Source organism: Myotis nattereri (assembly GCF_964212035.1).
Source record: "Myotis nattereri genome assembly, chromosome: 3".
In the NCBI taxonomy this organism is placed as follows: domain Eukaryota; kingdom Metazoa; phylum Chordata; class Mammalia; order Chiroptera; family Vespertilionidae; genus Myotis; species Myotis nattereri.
In genome coordinates this window covers 6,437,602-6,459,579 of record NC_138077.1, presented here as the reverse complement: position 1 = coordinate 6,459,579, position 21,978 = coordinate 6,437,602, and positions in this window count along the sequence as shown.

Below are 21,978 nucleotides of genomic sequence, written 5' to 3'. Positions count from 1 at the left end.
GGGAGACTTCTCCAAGGAAATCCTGGGGCCCCGGGATGGGGGGGGGGGGTTGGGGAGGCTTGGCTGCTCTCGCTGCAGCCAGACGCCCACCGTCTCCTGCTGGGGGAGGGGGTCTCCGAAACTGGCTTTGACCCTGGACTTCTCCGCCCCATGCTCCGCAGCGATGCAGATTTGATGCTGCTGGGTGCCGCCTGCTCACCGCCTGCAGGACGCCCTGAGTCCACCTGGCAAGTTGCTGACACCATCCCACCACCCAAAACCAGGCCTGCGGAGTCCCTCTGCACCCCACCCCCAGCCGCTCTAGGCGCCGGATTATCTAATTAACACTTGCTTGTCTTGTAGACCCTCGGACCGCAGAGATGTGTTTAGCAATTCAAGCAATGAGGATTATTTTATTTTAGCTACTAAACGCAGGGAGGACAATTCCACAAGCTAAGTCCATCGATTTCTGCCGAAACAAGGAGTAGAAAAATCTTTCTACCTCCAACAGCTGAATTATGTCAGGTGTTTAAAGGAAACAAACAAGTCCATCCTCTCAACACTGGGACTGCTGGTGCCCAGCTTCCCTCCTCACTGCAATTTCCAGCGACTTCTACTCTAGATTTGACTTATATTCCTGGCTTCTCAATGTTAGAATCAGCTGTAGCTCTTCGAGGGACCGTTATGTCAGAGAGCTTCAGCTGTATTGATTTTTAGATGACTTTAACGCTACATCACATTTCCCCCAAACTACATCCCAACTTTAACAAATCCCCAGGCACACGAAGAGAGGCCCAGTTGGGTCCCCTGATAAAAGTGAAATGGCTATTCTCCATAAATCTGCATGCTTATTCCGAGCTAATACATTCATATATTCGCATTTCAAAATCAAGGTTGTGGAGGAGCTGTAATTTAAGAGTGATATACTCCTCAGTGTCCAGTCTTGGGGGTTTGAAAGGCCATGCAGACAGCTCTCAGGGGAAGGTAACCTTATGAAAAGCACGTGGGATGCCTTAAGGACATTGACACAGAGGCCACGTGATGGGTAAGTTCAACATCAGAGACATTTGCTCTCTCTAATAATTAAAAACCACAAGGGAAATTTTTAAAAATCAAGTCTAATTAAGGTCTGTCCTTCATGAAACTCCTGGCTCCATCTAGTGTATGCGTGAGCTTTTAATCTGAAGAGGGCCAGTTCAAGGTTTGCAGATAAGCTGGTGCATTGAGAGATCTGGCGTCTGCAGCCTTAATGGATGGCAGAGCTGTCTCCTCAGAAAATGGTGCGGCAGGAGTGACAGCCCCCATGCCTGGCCCCGTGGTGGACTCTTCCGGTTCTGGATCCGGACTGAGAACGTCGGTGCTGGCGGGATTTGGGGAACAATGATTTTCTTTCCAGGTGTTTTAATGGCGGTCACATGTGGCCATCCTCTTGTGGGGTAACATGGGTTTTCCTTCCTATCATTCTGGAAGCGCTTCTCCAAGAAGGAAGCCACCTCCTATAGTATTGGGAAGCCATGCAGGGAGAGGGAGGAGAAGTGAACCCCTCACTCCTGATAGCATTCCCCCCCTCCCCCCCCCCCCCCCGCACCACACACACACACACACACACACACACACACACACACATCTTCAGCTGGCCTATTCTCCCTCACTGCACCTACAGGTTTCCCCTCCTCTCTCCTCCTCCCTCCCTTTCTTCCTCCCCCTTTTTCTTCCCCTGCTCCAGCCTTTGTGCCCGCCTCCACTGGCAGCCACCACTTCCTTGGTCCACTCAGGGAAACCAGAGCCTGGAGTGAGATGGGCCTCCCTCCTTGCAAAAAGCCAGTGTGGTCACTAAACACATCCCTAAAGGTGAGAAAGGGTCCCCCCTCCAGCCCATGGAACTAACCAGGGGTTTCTTCCGGAAATCGGTGGTGCTTGGCTGGAGAGACTGTCCTCAGGGTTTGTTGGTGTTCACTGGCTCTGGCTACTGTGACCATGAGCTTTGGCTCCCTGTTGCACCAGCCCTCCTCAAACGGGTTCTCAGGGCCCCTTTATGCCCTCAAGAACTGAGGACCCCAAATAGCTGTTGTTTATGGGGATGGCATCTATCAAAAGTTACCAAATTAGGAAATAAAACGAAGAGATTTAGCCCTAACCGATTTCGCCTGAGGACTGAAGGGTCCCAGGTTTGAGTCCGGCCAGGGCATGTACCTTGGTTGCGGGCACATCCCCGGTAGGAGGTATGCAGGAGGCAGCTGATAGGTGTTCTTCTCTCATCGATGTTTCTAGCTCTCTATCCCTCTCCCTTCCTCTCTGTGAAAAATCAATAAAATATATTTTTTTAAAAAACGAAGAGATTTAAACAGTATGTAACAACTCATTTAATAATAAACCCATCACACAGCAACATAAGTAACATTTTAATTAAAACTATACTTTAAAACCCAGTGAGAAGAATGATGTTTTTTTACAGTTTTTGAAAACCTCTATCTGGTGTTAATAGAAGGCAGCTAGATTCTCCTATGTCCTGCATTCAGTCTGTTAAGAAACTTCTGGAAAATTCTACCCAACATGCAGGAGAGAATGAGCATGGAAGATGGAAGTAACATTTTAGTATTATCATAAAAACTAGAGGCCTGGTGCATGAAATTCGTGCACAGGTGGGGTCCTTAGGCCTGGCTGGCAATCAGGGCCGATTGGGGCCAGACCAATTGGGACCAGGCCAATTGGGGTCCGAAGGCCCCGGGGGGGTCGGGAGAGGAGGTGATGGTCGCCAGGCTGGGAGAGGAAGGAACGGATCCCGGACTCGGATGCCACCCTCAGTGCCCCGCCACCGTGAGGTTCTCTGCCTCCCCTCCTCCTTCCCTCACCACTGCACCGCCACCAGGGCTTGCTGGCTGGGGGAGGGGCTGCAGGATGTTGGTCACAGGCCCCGAGGAGGGAGCTGGCCCTTGGCCCCCCTGGGAAAGGGGCCATGCCCGTCGACACCCACCCCCAGTTCCCCGTCCCCGCCCAGGGCCCAGCCTAATGGGGCAATTGGGGCCTTCTGGCCTGGGGGAGGGACTGCCGGAGGTTGGCCAGCCGGCCCTGCCCCAGATCGGACCAGTTGGCTGGCTGCAGTGCGCATCATAGCAACTGGTTGTTCTGGTCATTTCAGTCATTCCAGTTGCTTGGCTTTTATATATATAGAGATAGTTTGAACAAGTTGGTTGAGCATAGTCTCATGTACCAGGAGGTCATCAATTCAATGCCAGGTCAGGACACATGCTGGGGTTGTGGGCTCTATCCCCAGTAGAGGCATAGGGGCATATAGCCAATGGATGTTTCTTTCTCATTGATGTTTCTATCTCTTTCTCTCTCTTCATCTCTCTGAAATCAATAAGAAGGTATTTTAAACAAAATAGTTTAAACTAAAACCCCCCTTGGAAAAGCCACTGTTTTGTACTATCTTTCTTTGGTTTCTACATTTATGCCTTGTGTGTTACTATTCCTGTGTCTCAGACACCGTGTTAACAGTGAAGAGAAAAATGCAAAATGAGACTGAGCCTTAAGTTTGCAGATGATGGGACCAAAGGTTTGCCATAGCCCCCACGCCCTCCAGAAAACCTGTGCTTTGGGGGATATGGATAGTTAAGCCAGTTATTAAGAAACAAAAGACTCAGCCCTGGCTGGTGTGGCTCAGTGGTTGGAGTGTCGTCCCATACACCAAAAGGCAGTGGGCTCCATTCCCCATTGCACATACCCAGGTTGTGGATTCGAAACACTGATGTTTTTCTCTCTCATTGATGTTTCTCTCTCTCTAAAAAATCAATAACAAATCAGTTTTAAAAATAAGAGAAGTGAAAGATGAAACAAGATTATATATATTTATATTTATATTTATATTTATATTTATATTTATATTTGTATTTATGAAAGAAACAAGACTCAGAAAGAATCTTGACCCTCCCCCTTTCCTGCCCAAGAGGTTCAGGTAGAAATACCTGCTTCAGGATGGGAACCTTAGCATAATCACCTCAGCACTGGACTTGACAGGAAGACTACAAGCAGAGCCTGCGGCCCACCCCACACCTGTGTCCCATTGTATCTGGGTTGCCCGACAGGAATTTTCCTGCCACGTGTGCTCTGCTCTTCCTCAACTACCTGTAAATCCCCCGTTTCACTTCTGAAACCTAAGACCCTGCTCCCTCCCAACATGTCTCCTTTGCCCAAAATGTCATACATACGCAATGTTGCCTCCATGCCTTTGGAATGTTCGTGCTTATGTGAATTCCCCATGCTCAATGGGCCAGGACAGCATCTCCGTATCCATATTGCTCAGGTAACAGACCTGGCCACTGGGGATGTATATCTGGCATTTGGGGGTGCTGATCTGCATGTCGTCCTCCCTCTTTACCCCATTCCAGGGCCTGGTTCGGCTATAGGCAGTTAGACAGACGTGAGCAGAGCAAGTACGATGATGGGCTGCGGGCAGAAAGCCCTGGGTGCTTACAAGGGGGGAAACAAGGACCTGGCCCCCAGGGTGGCCTTTCCTCCCCTGACCTTTCCTCCCTAAAGACAGCATCTAGGCCTCACTTGTATGTCAGCTCCAGGCCCAGAAAAGCAGTAAAACCAGACAAGTGACACCATGGCTGCCTCAGAACCGGCTGCATTGACTAAGGACCCCCTGCCCTGACACTGGCCAATCAGTGAGACCAGGACCCTGAAAGAGCATTCTATTGAAACCCTCCCCTGAGACCTGCCCTGAGATTCCCGCCTGCAAGAGAGCGAGCAATACACTCATGACAGGCCCCAGTGAGCACTCTTCCTTAGGGGAGCACGCCTGTGCCATTCCCTCCCCCTTTCTTCCCTCTAAGGGGCCCCATGAGGCTTGCAACCAGGGGAGCAATGGACAGCAGCAGTGCGTCCCAGGCTAACCCCCTGAGCCTGTCTGAGGCCCCCTTTTCTCTGACCTCCCAGTGAGCCAAAGCAGCCCAGCCCAGGCTCTCCTGCGGCTGCTTCTACGCCCTTCCCTGTTTCGCTGTCCTGAGTGTGGTTTTGCTTTGGCCAAGGAATTCTTGCTTGCTTTGCTGCACGTTGTCTACTGATTGAAACCTTTCCTTCAAGAAGACAAGACCTGAGGTCCCATCATCTCACTGGTAACAGTTCCACCGTCCTCTTTTCCCGCCGTGACCTCACTCTTCTGTCTTCCTCGTTGCGTTCCTGGGGAAGACACGGGCGAGGAGGCTGGGAGACACCGGCGAGGAGCCCAGGGAGCAAGTGGACGCCTGTTCCCGTATCTCGTATTCTTCTGGAGTTCACAGTTCTCGTTCCCATTGTCATGATTAATTAATATTAATGGCAGTGCGGGCAGTGGCGAGACCAGAAGTGGGTCGCTGGCTGCACAGGCGTCTTCTGCCAAGTGCGGGATGCGTTCTGGTCACCGTCTGAAAGTCTCCAGCGCGTCCCTTCCCTGCTGCGAGTCTGGCGGAGGCTAGATTCGAGGTGTGCCTGCAGAAGTACCTGCTTTGAGGGGCGCCATTTGGGGACAGAACCGTCCTTTGTGTGGATTTACCTGTTTGTTGGAGGAGGAGGAAGCAAAAGAGTGAAGGAGGGAAGGAATGAAGGAGAACAATAAGGAAACAAAAGCCGGAGAAAATGCAAGCCAGGCTGCACTGGGGACAGGTGGAAGCTGCATCGTCACAACCCCTCCCAGGGCATCCCTGGGCTCAGTGGGGATTCAGAACTCCTGTGGGGCCCAGTTCCATCAGGTCAGCTTCATCTCCCTGGAGAGAGAAGCAGCCTGGGCCACCGAAACCACCTCCCATCAAGCTCAGGGCACAGAGCCCGCCCGAGCTCAGGGTGCAGCTGAGTCGCCCTGGTGGGTCTCCCGTTGGGGGTCAGGGTAGGGGAAAGCAAGGGACCTCAAGAGACAGATAATCAGGCAGGGTCCTTGCTGTGTATAAAGCAGCCAGCGTGGCCCTTGACCTCCGATTGTACCCAGGGGCTGCCTGCTATGAAGCGAGGGACATTCTCCGTCTGGCAAGGCCCTCAGCAGGGACCCCGGGGGTGAGGGCAGCGCTGCAGTGCCCTTCGGGTGCCATAATAAAGAAGGCGGGGGAGGGTCCCAGGCAGCAATGGAGGGCCCATGCATGCCTGGCCTCTGCTGTGTATGAGCTTCTCTGGCCTTTCCCTTGGCCTTCAGGGACATCCCCAAATCCCGCCAGCAGAGAGGCTGGGAGTGTGGGTGGACAAGCCTGGAACAGATATGGGAAACTCATCAAAAACCCAGGAATTCTCCACAGTCACCCCTCAGCCTTTGCCTGCAGACTAAAGGGCCCATCGCCGCCCACCTGGCTCAAACGTACAGCCAGCCCCTGGGAGCTGCTTCTTAGCCAGCCCTCCTGCCCCCCATCCTCTGCCCCATCCCCAGAGCAAGCATGTCCGCTGACCCCCACCCCCAATTCCATTCTCTACTCTCTCCCAAAGACTCCCCTAGGCTGCTTGCAGAGAGAGCCACACTAGCTACCAAATCCATCAGTTTTAGCTTTGACCTACACATCCGTGCAGACAATGAGAGGTCCCCAGACACGGGGCCACAAGACATGGAGGACCTAACATATCGTTCCAGTATGCGTTCCCTGAGGAAAATTTCAGGAGCTATTAAAGGAAGGAAATGAGAGCTTTTGCTGTTAAAATATGAGCAATTGGGATTCAAAAAAGATGTCTTGAAGATAAAACATTATTTTGGAGAATAAAAGAAAAACAGTAGAGGCCGTAGATGGTGGGATAGAGCTGAGCTCTGGCGCAATGAATTAAGCCCAAAGCAGTTCAAGGAAGTGTGGCCACCCCGGAGCGAAAAGGCAAACAGGTGGGGACCACAGGGACTATTTATGAAGAAGGAAAATCAAGAGGTCCTTTTTGTTTTCATGTCACAGGTTCCAGGAAGGGAGAACGGACACGGTGGCGGTGAAGCAATGATCAAAGACACAGGATGTTTTCCTTGAGCTAAAGTCAAAAATGCTCCCCACCCAGCTGGCATGGCTCAGTGGTTGAGCGTCAACCCATGAACCAGGAGGTCACTGGTTCGATTCTCAGTCAGGGCACATGCCCAGGTTGTGGGCTCGATCCCCAGTGTGGGGTGTGCAGAAGGCAGGCAATCAATGGCTCTCTCTTGCCATTGATGTTTCTCTCTCTCTCCATCTCCCTGCCTCTCTGAAATAAATAAAAACATATTTTTAAAAAAGGCTTCCCCAATGCTGGGTGGAATGATTTTAAAAGGCACTTAGGGATTCCAAGGATAAAGAGGAAAAAAAATTAAATGTGTGTCCGTCTGGGGGTGTCCCTAGAAGAAGACACAGAGTCAGCAGAACAGTGGGGCCACGTTAAAACCTCGCCTTTCCTGTGGGACAGAGAGAGGAAAGCGTGGCGTACAGAAACGTGCCATTTCTCATGAAGACCTGATGCATGAAATACTCCAGCCGATTGGAAAAGGGAATCAGGAGGAATTCAAGGAGAGGAAGGTGCCCTTCATAAGACAGAGACCAATGATACGAATAAAACTCAGAATTGAACCTGAACAGCTGTTGGTAATATGACTGGGAGACTTCATACAATTTTAAGAAAAGATTGTTTTTTTAAAAAAGTATTTTTAAAAACATTTGATTGATTTTTGGAGAGAGGGATAGAAAGATAGAAACATCGATGAGGAAGGATCATTGATTGGCTGTCTCCTACATAACCCCCACTGGGGATCATGCCTGCAACTCAGGCATGTGCCCTGACCAGGAGGTAATGGAACCTGTGATCCCATGGTTCCTGGGTCAATGCTCAGCTGCTGAGCCACCCCAGCCGAGCTAAGAAAGGATTCTTGAAACAGGAGGCGTGATGTCAAAACACAAGACCACAGACCCATGGAGAACCAAATTTCCAGGTTATTTCACCAAGTTCAGGCGGGAGGGTGGGAATGAGGGGAAAGGGTCAGCGTCAGCATGATGGAGTTGGGGCGGGGGGAGGGGGGGTTGGGGGGAGGGGGGGTTGGGGGGAGGGGAATTTGGAGAGGGAGGGGAGACACCCCATCCCATCACAAAGTCTGAATCCTGACCCCGGATTCACCTACTGTTCTGCCTCTTCACAGGGCCTCAGCCTCCTCATCTGTAAAATGGGAGATAAAGTGCCTTTCGTTGGATATTGTGAAATTAACACATAACATAGGCCAATCACCTCACAGAGAGCTGGCACATTTTAAGTGCTTAATAGTTACTAGCTATTACTTTAATTAATTAATAATTATTATTATCGATGGTGATAGGAAAATATAGGCTCAACCTATATATTTTTTTTTAATTTTAAAAGCCGAGGACTTCAGTTAGGCCATTATAGAAACTTACCAGAAACCCTTTCGATGTTCCATGTTGGGTTTGAAATATTGACCTTCCCTGCCTGGTGACAAACCCGTGTCCCCCGGGGTCCTGTGGAGTGAGAGACTTCCCTGAGGACGGAGGGGTGTGGGGGGAGGCCGGCGGGGTGCCCTGTGCTGGGGCGAGCTGTGCAGGTGCAGCCTGGCTGACCACGGTTGGGTTGGGTTGGGTTTGGAGGCTGGAGTTTGCTTGCTCTTTCTGTTGGGTTTGGGCGTCTCCCCTTCAGGTGGGTGGGGGCCAAGTCCAGAGCCAACAGGAAAGAACCTGACAAGGAAGGTCACGGGTGCCGGACTGTGTGCACAGCGGATGGCAACGGTTAGTTCCGACTGCAGGCGTGGGGTGTGACTCACGCCAGCACCTCACGCCGTGGCCCCTCAGCCAGCCACGCACCCGCAAAGGGCCTTCCTGCCAGCTGAGGGGCCCCTCCCACAGGCCCGGTACCAGCTGCTTTCCTCTGGGTGGTCCTCCCTTAGGGGTCCCTGGGGACAGTGGGGGTTTGGGTTGGGGGCAGGGCAGACCCAGCAATGTCAGGAGTGGACTTGGGGCTTTGTGGGGGGTTAGAGGATCTCTGGTAGAAATTTATCTTCTGGGGAAGTATGTTTAAAGCCTGACAGTTATAATGATAACTCTTATCAGGGTTACTGTTTATCAGCCGCCATATGCCAGGCTCTCACACACTGTATCTCACTTAATCCTTGAGCACGGCGGGCAGTGGGCATGGTCATCCCCGTTTACACGAGGGCACCAGACACCCAGCGAAGTTGAGGAGCTTGCCCGCAGTAGGGGGAGGAGGGGCTGGACCCAGGGTGATTTGGGGGGCAACGTCAGGGTGATTTGGAGGGCAACGGGTTTATTTAGGCTTTTCCTTGATCAATACCCTTAGATTGTTTTCTTTTATTTGGTTTTGAAAGAAAGTGCTCCAGTGGATCCATAGTCTGTGAGGGTTCAGAACAGCAATGCCGCGCCCCCGAGGAGTGGAAGCACCCTCGCCTTAGCGGCTGGAAGGCTGGCGATGTCTGTGCAGGTGGCGACTGGTGGTGACCTTGCCTTTTGCGCTGTGTGGGAACGTGATGGCCGCAGTGCTTTTATTTTTCTAACTCTCTGTGATAACCTTGGGCTGGCCGCTTTGTACTGGAAGCTCGAGGCTAAATAAATAAGCTCATATCCTTGACTCCCTGTTGTCACCACGTTGGGCATTGAACTTGATGGGGTCCCTTGATGGAAACCAAGTGTGAACCCTGGGGATGAGCCTCACAGCCCAGGAAGGACAACCAAGGGTATGAAGAGTCGGTGGCTCTGAGCCCCAGGACGGAGTTGGTGAGTTCGCATGTCCATCTGACCTGCGTCCTCGTCAGCATTTGCTCCAGGGCTGCCCATTCCCCTTCATTCCCTCCACCCCCCAACCCCACCCCAATTTCCCCACCCCCTCTCCTGGATTTCCTCTGTCCTCTGTCGTTCTGGTTCTCCCCTCCTCAACCCCTTAAGTTGGAGGTGCCAGGTGCAGTCCTGGCCCCTCCTGTGCCCTGTGGGGCCTCACCCAGAACCGTGGCTTGAAATATCGTGTCAGTTTAGAGTTGCAGCTCAGCCCCTCAACTCCCAGCCCTACCACTCTAGCCTCTGCCTCCCGGACAGTCCAGTGGGGTGTCTAATAGACATCCCGAGTTCAACAGGACCCACTGGAATTTCTGCTTCAGTCCCTGCTCCCCTCACCCTCTCCCTGCCAGTCTCCTCCACTCATCCTTCCACAAATTCAAGAGAACCTGGACGCTCATTGCCCTCACACCCCACATCCAAGCATCAGGAATCAGACGGCTCTACCTTCCAATTTACCAGAAACTGACCACCCATTTCTTATTCCTCTGCCACCACCTGGTCCGACCTGCCATCTCCCACCTGCCCTGGCCTCCTAGCGGGTCTCCTCACTTCCTGGGAGCTTTGCTCAGAGGTTACTCCTGTCTATTGGCAATCACACCAGCCCCCTTGCTCCCCACCCTGCCCAGGCGCTCCCTGACCCCCCCACCCCCCTACGGTTTCATCTTCTAACCAAACTCTCTCCCTCCCTCCTTCCCTGCCTCCCTCTCTCCCTCCTTTCCTCCTTCCTTCCCTTCTTCATTCTCTTTCTTTCCCTCCACAGTGCTTATCGCTTCATAACAAATCATACAAATGAATCAGACAAATGACTCACGCATGCTGGTCACTCTTCTGTCTCCCTGCACGGCTCCCTCCCACAGCCACACAACCCCAGGTGGGCAGCAGCTGCACCTGTTTTCTCTACTGACATCCCAGATGCCTCAACAGAGCTTCATGCTAGGTGCTCTGTGCATATTTGTGAAGGAAGGAAGGAATCGCAGGGGCCCCAAGATTGCTCCCAGGGCCCCTCTTCTTCCCTAGAGCCCAGCATGTCCTACAGGCCGGAAAGCCCTTAAATGTTCTCTTGGCTGCTGTGGTTCCTGCCACTGCGCATGCTCTGAGGTCTACTCGGCCCTCTGGCCACTCTAGAGCCCAGCGACGTTGTCTGGGGCGGGGGAGGCTGCACTGCTTCCCCGTTGGGTTTGGGCCCCACAGGTGTGGACACACCGGGCCGTGAGGAGAAGAAGTCTGTGGAGGGGAGGCTGGAGGGACAAGCTGAGGACACAGAAATCTTGTTTTTTTCTGCAGAAGAAAATGCTAGTAAGTCAAACTTTCATGAGCAATAGTGGTATAGGGTTTTAAGCCGTTCTCAGGTGAGTGGGCACGAAGAATTGCAATTCTTGGCAAAGATCAATGATACAAGTTTTCATCATTTTGCCAGTAAGACGTAGGAGGTATGGAAGTCCCCCTTGACACGCTCCTATAAAGCCAGGACACAGCGCTGCTGGACACTTTTCTGAGGCAGGATTCTTCTAAGTCCATTTATTTCCCATAGTCTATGCTGATTCCCTACTTAGGCACTTTTGTGCTAAAATGCCTTTGACAAAAGTCGTATTCTTTGAGTTAATGTGAGCAGACCAGTTACTGCTGCTCCTCCCCAGGTCCTGCCCTGGCCTCACAGCCTGGGCCTCTGGGTCTGGTTGCTGGAAGGAGCTGGGGCCTTTCTGACAGCAGCTCAGACAGGCTCTGTCCTGCCTGCTGTTCGAGAAGCACTACCCAGTCCCAGTGCCCAACCAGCCCAGTCCGCAGCCTCCCCTGCCTCCTCCATGTCACATGCACATGCACACACACACCACAGACACACACCACCCACACTACACACACGTGCATAACACACACCATACCACACATGCATAAATAACACACATATGCACACCACGGACACATGCCACAGACATACACCACACACAGGTGTATAACACACACACCACACATACAGCAGCACACACATGACGTGCATAACACACAAATACTGTGCCATACACACACCACCAACACCATATACACCACACACACCACACACGTGCATCACACACACCACAGCACACACACACCACACACACATCCCACTATAGACACAAAACACACCCCACAGACACATACACATACACACAGAGGAACAGATGATCTGAGGATGATTGTAAGTCATCAGCCACTTGGTATCTGCTCTCAGTGAGTTGGTGCAGGTCCCACCTGGCCCTGCCCAGTACTGGACCTGAGGCCTGCGTCTCTGGAATGAATATAAAGCAATTCTCCCCAAAACGTCAGCAGAAATGGGCTAGGACCCTCTCTGGGCACTTGGACTCATGGTTTGGAACATGGGAGGTGGAAGGGTTGCTATTCTCAGGGGGCGGGGATAGTAACCTACAAGTTGTGCCATTTACCCTGCAGAGGGGGTTCAGTCTCTACCCTCACTGATATGTCTCTCCCAACACCCCTTTCTACAATAGTAGCCCTACCCTGAATGCGCACAAGATGCCTTGTGTGCAGAGAAAATGAATCGTGTTTGTTCACCCAAGATGAATCTACTCATCAGAGGAGTTTATGAACTTTGGACCACACTTTACCTGCCAATATTCTCTCCTGTCCCAATCACTTAATTGATGCAGGTTCCGAAGAGCCACCAGTCTGACTGTGGTCACCCAGCAATGGCACCTTCTCTGTAGCAGGTCTCCAGGGCTCAAGGAATCAGCAAGACCTTTTGTTTTCTTTCAATTTTATTTTGGACTAGAGGCCTGGTGCATGAAATTCGTGCACTGGGGGACGGGTGTCCCTCAGCCCAGCCTGTACTCTCTCCAATCTGGGACCCTTTGGGGGATGTCTGACTGCCGGGATCAGGCCTAAACCGGCAATCGGACATGCCTTTCACAATTTGGGACTGCTGGCTCCCAACAGCTCGCCTGCCTGCCTACCTGATTGCCCCTAACCGCTTCTGCCTGCCAGCCTGATCACCCCCTAACCACTCCCCTACCAGCCTGATCGATGCCTAACTGCTACCCTGCTGGCCCGATTGCCCCCAACTGCCCTCCCCTGCAGGCCTGGTCACCCCCAACTTCCCTCCCCTGCTGGCATGGTCACCCCTAATTGCTCTCCCCTGCTGGCCATCTTGTGGTGGCCATCTTGTGACCACATGGAGGTGGCCATCTTGTGCGAGGACATGACGGTCAATTTGCGTATTACCTCTTTACTATATATGATTGGTTTCAGGGGTACAGCTTGGTGGTTAGATAATCATATCCTTTATATAGTGCCCCCTGGGTATTCAGACTCTCTTGTCTGCAGTCCACTTTCGGAGATGTGGACAGGGCTAGCAATCACTCACGTAACACTGGGCCGGTTTTTGAGCAGGTGCATCTTGGGAAATCTCATTTGTGGCAAATGCTCACCTGCCCCAGGGCCCCTCCTTCCACTGGCAGAATCATCATGCAGAGGGTGATTGAAAACTATGCTATGGCTTCTTCCTCCCCTTGAAGCAACCTCTTTTCCTGGTTAGGCTAGAATATTTGGGGGAGAGGGGAGTGTTAATGAAAGGATTTTCTTATGTTTCCAGTCTTTGTTTTCAAGGAACCGCAGAGAGGGGGTATTTCCAGGCACGTGGGTAAATTCCCAGAAGCAAGTGGCCCAGGCGTGTGAAACCCGGAGAAGAAAGTTGAGTAGAAACCATATTCCACTTGTCTGACTAAGCTGCTTGTTTTCTTTCCTTCCCAAACAGTGACTCACCCAGTTCCTCCCTGACAGGTGTGCACAGAGCCACCTGCGCCACCTGAGCCTGCAGGAGCCCGGCTTCCAGACCCTGCTCAGGGTGGAGCCCACTGGGGCCTGACAGCCTCTGGGCACCATTCCTAGCAGGTCCATGGGAATGAGGACCCTCAGCTGGTCTGTCCACATCCAGCTCCCGGAGGCCTCATCGCTCCCAGCCACGGGGAAGTACCAGTTTCATCGTTCTAATTAGATTCATGATCCATTGGTCTTTTGCTGTGAGAAGCTTTAGCCTCCCTGCTCAGCACGACCACTGGTGAGAAGGAGGGAGCTTTCCGTAGACAGTCCCCTTGGGAGCCCGTGCTGCCCTCATCCCCAGGAATACGTCCAAAAGCCATCAGCTCCTGGGGTACGTGTCCACTGTCCCAGCAGCCCCCTCAGGTGTCACCCGCTTCACCATGCTCTCCTGGTGGGCGCTCTAGGATGTCAAGGTGACACTCCAGCCAGCCGAGTTGGATCATCCATGTCAAAAACCACCATGAGAAGGATGACGAGTTTGGGCAGCTGTGGTCTCAAAGATCCGGAAGGAAGGTGGACAAGGCCCTGGTTTCAGGACGTTGACCTACCGCCTGGACAGTGCACCTGAGGCAGGGCAGGTGTCTCAGGACCAGTTCTGTTCCCGACCTTCTCTGGACCCAGGGCTCCCGATGTTTCTGTCCTCTGCCCAAGGGAGGTCCCCTGCTCAGGTGTGACCAGAGTCTAGTCATTTGAGAAAGGATGAGGGTATCCATTAGGGGCCAGGAGGCTCCCTCTCCCACCGAAGGAACCTCTAGGCACTCTGTCCCCCTTCTTTCTTTTCCACCTTCTTCCCCCTCATGCTTATCATCCAGCCCCCTGTCCCACCCACACCTCTCTCCGCAGCTTCCGGTGTGTTACCTCCCTCTGTCTGTGGCACTCAAGACAGGCTCGTTGCTGCCTCTGGGCTTGCACCACCAATGACCACAGCAATAGCTGACGCGAATGGCTTTTCAGAGTTCCAGGGAGGTCACAGTTCCATGAGGTTCTTGCTCCTCCCAACAGCCACGTGAAAATGGGAAGCCCCTGGATTACTTTTCTAAAGATGCATTTATTAGGTTTTAATAAACATTTTTACACGTTTTAAAAAAGATTTTTTGTTGTTGTTGATCAATATACAATAAAGCTTTTAGGGGTTTATATAATCTACACCACGTCTTCACTGTCACAAAGTCTAGGAGGAGAATGTGAATATAAAAACACTAATTACTCTCATCTTCCCTCACTGCAGGGCAAGAATAAATACCTTGCATTTTTAAAGTGCTTTCTATTTTTTAAAAAACGTATTTAATTCACAATATAATTGGATCATCTCAGCAATGCTGCAAGAGAGGGGCAGCAAGAATTATTATCTCTAGTTTACTTGTTGAGAAACTGTGGCTTCTGAATACCAAGTGATGTGTTTGGAGTCTCAAACACTCACAGATAGCAGAGCTGGAATTCCATTTTAGATTTTCTGACTTTGTCTAGTATGGATCTCAATGCTTTCCTACAATTATGGTTTCTGATGTAGATACAAGACAAAAAGCAAGCACCCTGCACATGGTCCCTCTCTGGTCTCCACACGCGACCATTCTGGAAGGCTCTGTCCACTGCCCGCCTCCGAAGGCCTATGACCCCATTCGCTACAGCACACGCCTCTCACTAGCATTTCACACTCTTTTCGCCATTTTGTGCCACGGAAGCTAATACATAGGCGCAGTCTCAGGTGGCTCCACTGTCCCTGGGGTGGAGCTGGGGGTGGAGCTGCTGCCCCTAACGTGGCAGAAGTGGTCTGGCTGGACTGGGCTCCGGGCCTGGGCAAAAGGGGCCTTTCTGGACACCTTTCAGGAAGCATGAATGAGAGCAGCCACGTGAGTTGGTGATTTAAGAAAATCATAGTCACCCATATCCTATTTGAAGCACTGGTATCGAACTGATCTCAATCATATGGCCCTTTTTACTGGACAGTGACCGCACGTGATGTCTTGTCCACCCCAGTGCCTCAGAGCCCCTCTCCCACTACCACAGGGCCCCGGGGTGGACTTGGCCATGGTAGGCTCAGCAGACACGGAGCCCCCGTGAGCCTGGAAACCACGTGGGGGCCTGGGGCCAGGGCCCTGGGCTCAGGAGCCTGGAAGGAGTAGCTCAGATAGGAAGTGAGGTGAAGGCAGGAGTGACGCTGTAGATCCGAGACTCTGTGCTCAGGAAGGAACGAGGGGAAACGGGGAAGAGGCGGAGGAGACTTCAGCGAGGGCCCCGCGAGGACCAGCTCTGACGGGGGCTCATCTCCTTGGCCTGGTCCCTGCTGAGCGAGGAAGCCTGCTTCATTCCCAGGCCACTGAGCTCACCTGGAAATTTTAGGGAAAACCAGACCAACCAGTTTGGCGACTGGACATACCGTCTTGTCTGTACTCCTCTCACTGAGGCTGAAACTTTCAGGTCACCTCCACAGGGGTGGGGTGGGAGGGGGCTGGCCGCACCCCGGTGCCCCGCCCAGCAGGAGTCCTCCTGCTCCACAACACCCATCCGCTGGGTCCCAGCTGCCTTCGCGTCTTCCATCTCCAAACTGCGCTCACGAGGTTGAAAGCCCCTCGATTGTCCTCCCTGTTTATTTTCCGCAAATGATCGATCCCACAGTCTCATCTGTGCGGGAAGAATCCCCCCTCATCGGCCCCCTGGAGAAGGGGTGTGCTGACTCACACCATGGTTGCCCGATTTAGTTTTCCCAAAGGGCACAGCCTTGCAAGGCAAACATCCTGGTGCCACCACTTCCTGCCGGAGGGACTTTGGGTTCAGTTTCTCACCCTCTTTGGACCTCCTCTGTGAATCGGGGCAAATGGTAAACACGGGCCCGGGGCCTGGCACGTGGGCTCCTCCACGAAACCTCAGCCCTCTCCCCCCCACATTAGCCCAAGACCAAGAACACCTGAAAAATTCACCGTTTATTCTGTGAGTCATTGAAAAATGTCGACACGTCCACTGTTTCATTGTGAACAAAGGGACAATTCAGAAAAGCTTTGCTCCTGCAAACCGGGTGGGTCAGATGCCAGATCGTGCCGGTGGCTGAAGGGAAGGAGGGAATCTGGATGTTTAATGAAACGTCTGCTTGGCTTCTTCTCCAGCCGTCCACCTGGAGCTCATGAGCAGTGCGGGGGGGTGAGGCCAGGAGACCCGGAGGCTGGAGGCTCCAGGCCTGACTTTCGCATCCACTGCCGGCGGAAAGCCCTTTGGACCAGCATGGCCCGTGGCCCGTTTAGCTGACCCCAGAAAGACCTTTGGCCTTGTGCTCTGAAGTCACATTTGTCAGATGTGGAGGGAGCACAGTTAGGACTGTGATCTGATGGACGATGGCGGGGTGCACCACTGCCCTGGTGGCCCCAGGCAGTCACCACACCTCTCAGCTTCCCTGACTGCCAGGGAGCACTTGCCTCCATCTCTGAGAGCTTTATCTAACCTGCCAGACTGTGCTATTCACACAGGCCTGGCTTGCTTCTAAGTCAGGCCATGGGAGCTGACTTGTCAAAAACCAGGCAAAGCCCTCCGGCCAATCACACCTTCGAGATCCCGAGAGTGCTCACACTAGGGCCGCGAGTGGCTGTCCTTGCAGTGCATCCCATGAAGGTGATGGCAGGGAGGCGGGGCTGCGGCTCCAGGGCGGGTCAGGACAGGTGAGGGTGCCAGGGAGGCAGGCCTGCCTCTGGGGGAGCCCTGCCCTCACCCTGCAGGAGCCCATGGTGCCCTTGTGCTCCAGCCACTGAGCAGAGAGAGAGAGAGAGAGAGAGAGAGAGAGAGAGAGAGACAGAGAGAGACAGAGAGAGACAGAGAGAGACAGAGGATATTTGCTTCTCGGGCTCAGAAGCAAATGTTACTTCTCAGGCTCAGAAGCAAATGTTACTGGTGACCAACAGCAAGAAACCCAAGGACACGGGAGACTGTGCCTTCCTGACGCTCTGTCCGCGACCAGCTGCCGACCTCGGGCCTGAGATGCTCTGAGAAACCCTCCTCACCCCCATCACCAGCCCAGCAGCCCTGAGAACCAGCAAGGAGAGATGGCTGCCTTGGATTCTCTGGAAGGACGAGTGGGGGAGCCACAGGTGTGTTGGTGTAAAGGAGCCAGAAAAATCTCCCCCTGGGAGCCCTGCTTCCGAGTTTCAAGGACAAATGGAAGAGAGTCGGTTCTGGAAGGCTCTGGGTACAGACCCTTCTGGAGATTGTCTCCTGACTCCTTCCCATTAGCAGAGGGCGATCTGACCAGTCCTTGACCACCGTGGGCCCTGAGGGGCCAGATGCGGGCTAGTCCACCTCAAGGTGGAAAGAGCTCCATGCGGTGGAGCACACGGACGGATCTGGAGCAGAGGCCGCAGCAGGAAGCCTGGCTGCCCGCTGTGTGGCCTTGGGCAAGTTTCTGAACTTGAGCCTCAGTCTTGTCATCTGTAGAATGGATCTAATAATAATATCAACCTACAGGTGGTACACCGTTCACATACACGAGGCACTTAGAACAGTGCCAGGCCCAACACATGTTTGTGAAATGAGACTATAAAGCCGGCAGCTGGCGGTGGGCAGCGTGGGGCGGAGAGGCAGGCCCAATGGGCCACAAGAGGTGGGCGTCTGGGGGAGGAGCGCCCTGCAAGGTGAACTCTACCTGACTCCCGTGCTTGTTTTCTGCCTGGTCCCCGCCCCCCCACCGGCCAGGATGGCAACATCACAGCAGACTCACCCGCCATTCCCTTTCCTGCCAAAACGCCTCTTCCAGGCCGTGAGCAAGAGTCGCTGGCACGGGCGAAGCCAAAGCCCAGTTGGCAAGAGGGCTGCTTGGAAAGTGCTCAGCGTGTGGGCCGGCTGAGGTCTCCTGTGCGTTCCCATCACCTCCTCGGCCCGCGGGAGCCTGGCTGCGTGGAGGCCGGCGCCAGATGGACAGAAATGATCCCAGACTTCTTCCTGAACCGACTTCAAAATGCAAAGAAGAAAAAGCTTTGTTGCCCCTTTTCAGTGGTGAAGTTTCAGAAGCAGAGACAATTTTGAATTTCTTCCCTTCCTCCTCCCCCCGCCCCCCCCCCCCCCATTGGAAGTTTGGAGATGGAGGGGCTGGGAAGACACTGGTATTTGTTGAGGAATTTCTCACCCCAACACCCATATCCTTCCCTACACTCTTCACTGCCCATAACTGGAGAAGTGAGTTTTTACTAAAGAGAGAGTGCGACAAGCACATAGACCAGGGGTGGGCAAACGTTTTGACTCGAGGGCCAGAATGGGTTCTTAAACTGGACCGGAGGGCGGAACAAAAGCATGGATGGAGTGTTTGTGTGAACTAATATAAATTCAAAGTAAACATCATTACATAAAAGGGTACGGTCTTTTTGTTTTTGAGTTTTATTCATTTCAAGTGGACCGGATCCGGCCCGCGGGCCGTAGTTTGACCATGGCTGACATAGACACACATAATTGATTTGGAGAAGTGGTCCAAGGGCCTGGGGAGATGTGAGGCCCGGGGGAGGGGGGAGGGGAGGAGAGCGGGGGGGGGGGCGGGGGGGCGGGGGTTGAGGAAAGCCACTCTATGGGCGTGGTCTCAAGTTCCCACTGAGGGCCTCTGGGCTCAGTCCCACTGGGGAGTGGGGAGGGGTGATTACCCCCCACCCCCCACTCTCAGGGGTCACCCCAGGGCATGTCCCCCAATCCCCTGATGTCCCCTATTGCTCCCACTGGGCCCAGCCAGCGGGCTCCCTCGGATTCCCCACCTTCCAGCCGCAGAGAAGCCCTGGGCAGGAGGTGAGGGTGTGCAGGGCCCGGCTGGCGCCTCAGCTCCTCCCGTGGGCAGCTGGCTGGCAGCCATGACCAGGAGAAGGCGGCTGAGAGGACGCACGGTGACATGTGAAAGATGTCCAGCACAACATCCGAAAGAGACGCCCTGTGCACGGTTGGGCATGTGAGCCTGGAGCTCAGAGGGGAGGCTGAGCTATACATGCAGGAAAGGAGGGCAGAAGAGATAGGTGGTGCCATGGAACCCTGAGAAGTGATCTGAGGACAGAAGAGTCGTCTGCGGGGCCCAGGAGATTGTTGGGTCTGGTGTCAGTGCAGCAGCGAGGAACCCCGACTGGAGGGTGGGGAGAGACTCCGGTGGCTCCGAAGGTGCTGGCGCTGATGGAAGAGACAGTGAGGCAGGAGGGGGCTGAGCCTGCTGGGAGGCTGGGGTGCAGGACAGGCCCCCTGTGTGCCCCGAAGCTCGGTCTGTCCCCACTTTCTGTGCGTATTCCATCCCAGGCCTCACAACCACCTTCTGCGTCACCTGCTTTTATCATAGTCACAGAAACGGTTGTGGAAAGTGCAGCTCCGAAAGATGTATTTCTGCCCATCTTCTGATGGGTGCGGGGCAGGGAGGGGATGTGAGCCCAGCATCATGGGCTTTGGCGTCTGGCTTCTCCTTGTGACCACACTGCCGTGGGAGGGGCAGAAGGCCCGGTCCTGGAGGTCCCCCTTACAATTCTAAGCTGTTGTCCAGGAGGACCAACAGCGAGGTGGTCTTCTGTCACCGTCGTTTCTGTGAGGGGCTGGTTATCACAACGCGGCTGATGCCGCTGGGACGGAGCGCGGCGGAAAGGCCAGAGAGGCTTCGGCGCAAGATTCTCGAACCCATTCGGGCAGGTTGGAACGCCTAGGTCTCCGGCCCCCTGCAAGTCCCAGAGCCTGACAGCCACTCTTTGCCTGGCCTTGTGGGGTTTTCTTACATTCACACAGCTTAGTACTCAGCCAGACACCAGGGGACCCCATGCAGATTTCCGGAGTCTGTCAAGTTCTGTGTCACACACTCTCATTGTCTCAGCATCAAAACTCCAACCGCTGTCTTCTCTGTTTAGCAAGATCACTTGCTCTGCTTGGCCTCGCCTCCCCTCTGCCACAGTCGGAAAGGGCTGTCAGGCAGAAAACTGGGGGAACTGCAGGGCTCCCCTCATTCCTCCTCTCTCAGACACCTCAGCCCTGCATGTCTGATGTCCAGCATCGGCAAGCAGGTGTCTCACTCACTGTGTCCAGTTTGATAGTGACTCATGGTGGGAGGGCTAGCCTGGTCCCACTTACCCCCTTCGAGAGTTCAGGAGGCAGAGATGGGGGTTTTAAATCTGTGCACCCGCAGCCCTTACAGAGACAAGCCTCCTGGCTGATGCCTGCAGCAGGTGAATCATGGCCCACCCAAGGATGCCCACATCTCAGTGCTTGGAACCTGCGACTAGGCTGCCTGATACGGCACAAGGGACGTGGCTGATGAGATGAAATTAGGGATGTTGAGTTGGGGGGATTATTTGGGTGTGAGATGGCGGCAGGAGCCACACAGCAGGAAGAGGTGATGTGGGGATGGAACCAGAGGGTAGAGTGGTGAACCTCGAAGACGGATAAGAGGTCGTGAGCCAAGGAATGTGGCAGCCACCAGGTCCTGGACAAAGCAAGGAAACAGATCCCCCCTGCAGGTTCCAGAAGGAATGCGGCCCTGCCAACCCCTTGGCTTTAGACTTCTGACTTCCAGAACTGTTGGAGAATGAACATGTGTTGGTTTAAATCTCCGTTTGTGGTAATTTGTTACAGCAGTCCCCAGGCAACTAATAGAGTGCCTTAAAAATGTTTGTTCAACAGACTAAGTAGAAATGTCTTAAGGACAGTGAGGGTGCTCGATATTAATGTGTTGGTGATAATTAGCTATCAATTCTTTAAACATATTTAAAATATGTTTTTATTGATTTAGAGAGAGAGGAAGGGAAAGGGTCGAACCAGCAACCTTTCAGTGCATGCGGTGATGCTTAACCAACTTTACAATTTTTAACAAGTTAGATATGGAACAAAAGGAGAACTCTTCAAAAGAGTAAGAGCTGAAGAGAGGCAGGAAAAGGGCCCAGAATGTAAACTGGGGGATGGGGCCCGGGCTGTCTCATTCTCATGACACATGACGAAGGGGAGGGGATCCTGATGAGCTCATTCTCTGGATATGAGAGTCAGATGGCCCTGCATCTGCTAACATCTGTCTCTCAAATCTTAGCTCAGCTCCTTGGACTCCGAAGGCCTGGAACCTTTAATGCAGAAGTCCTAGAGTCATGGACAATATAGTAGGAATGGAGACAATTGTCTGATAGACTATATTTATTTCAAGCGACTTGGTTAAGTTTACACTGAGATGGGATTCAAACCTAGGTCTTTCTGACCCTAAAGCTCATGGCCTGAATCACCCTGCAGCGTGACCCAGCCCACAGGAGCATCTTGGGGGCCTTGCCACCGCTGTACCGGATTGGCTACTGAACAATTAGGTGAGTCCTTGCCTAATCCCCGAGTCCGTACATTAATTCTCTTCAGGAATAAACTACTTGCCAGTGTTACTTCTCAATTTTCCCTTCTTGGAAGTAAAACCCAGCTCTGTCAATATGAAAAGAACCATTTTATTCACATCACTAAGCCTGGACTCCCTCCACAG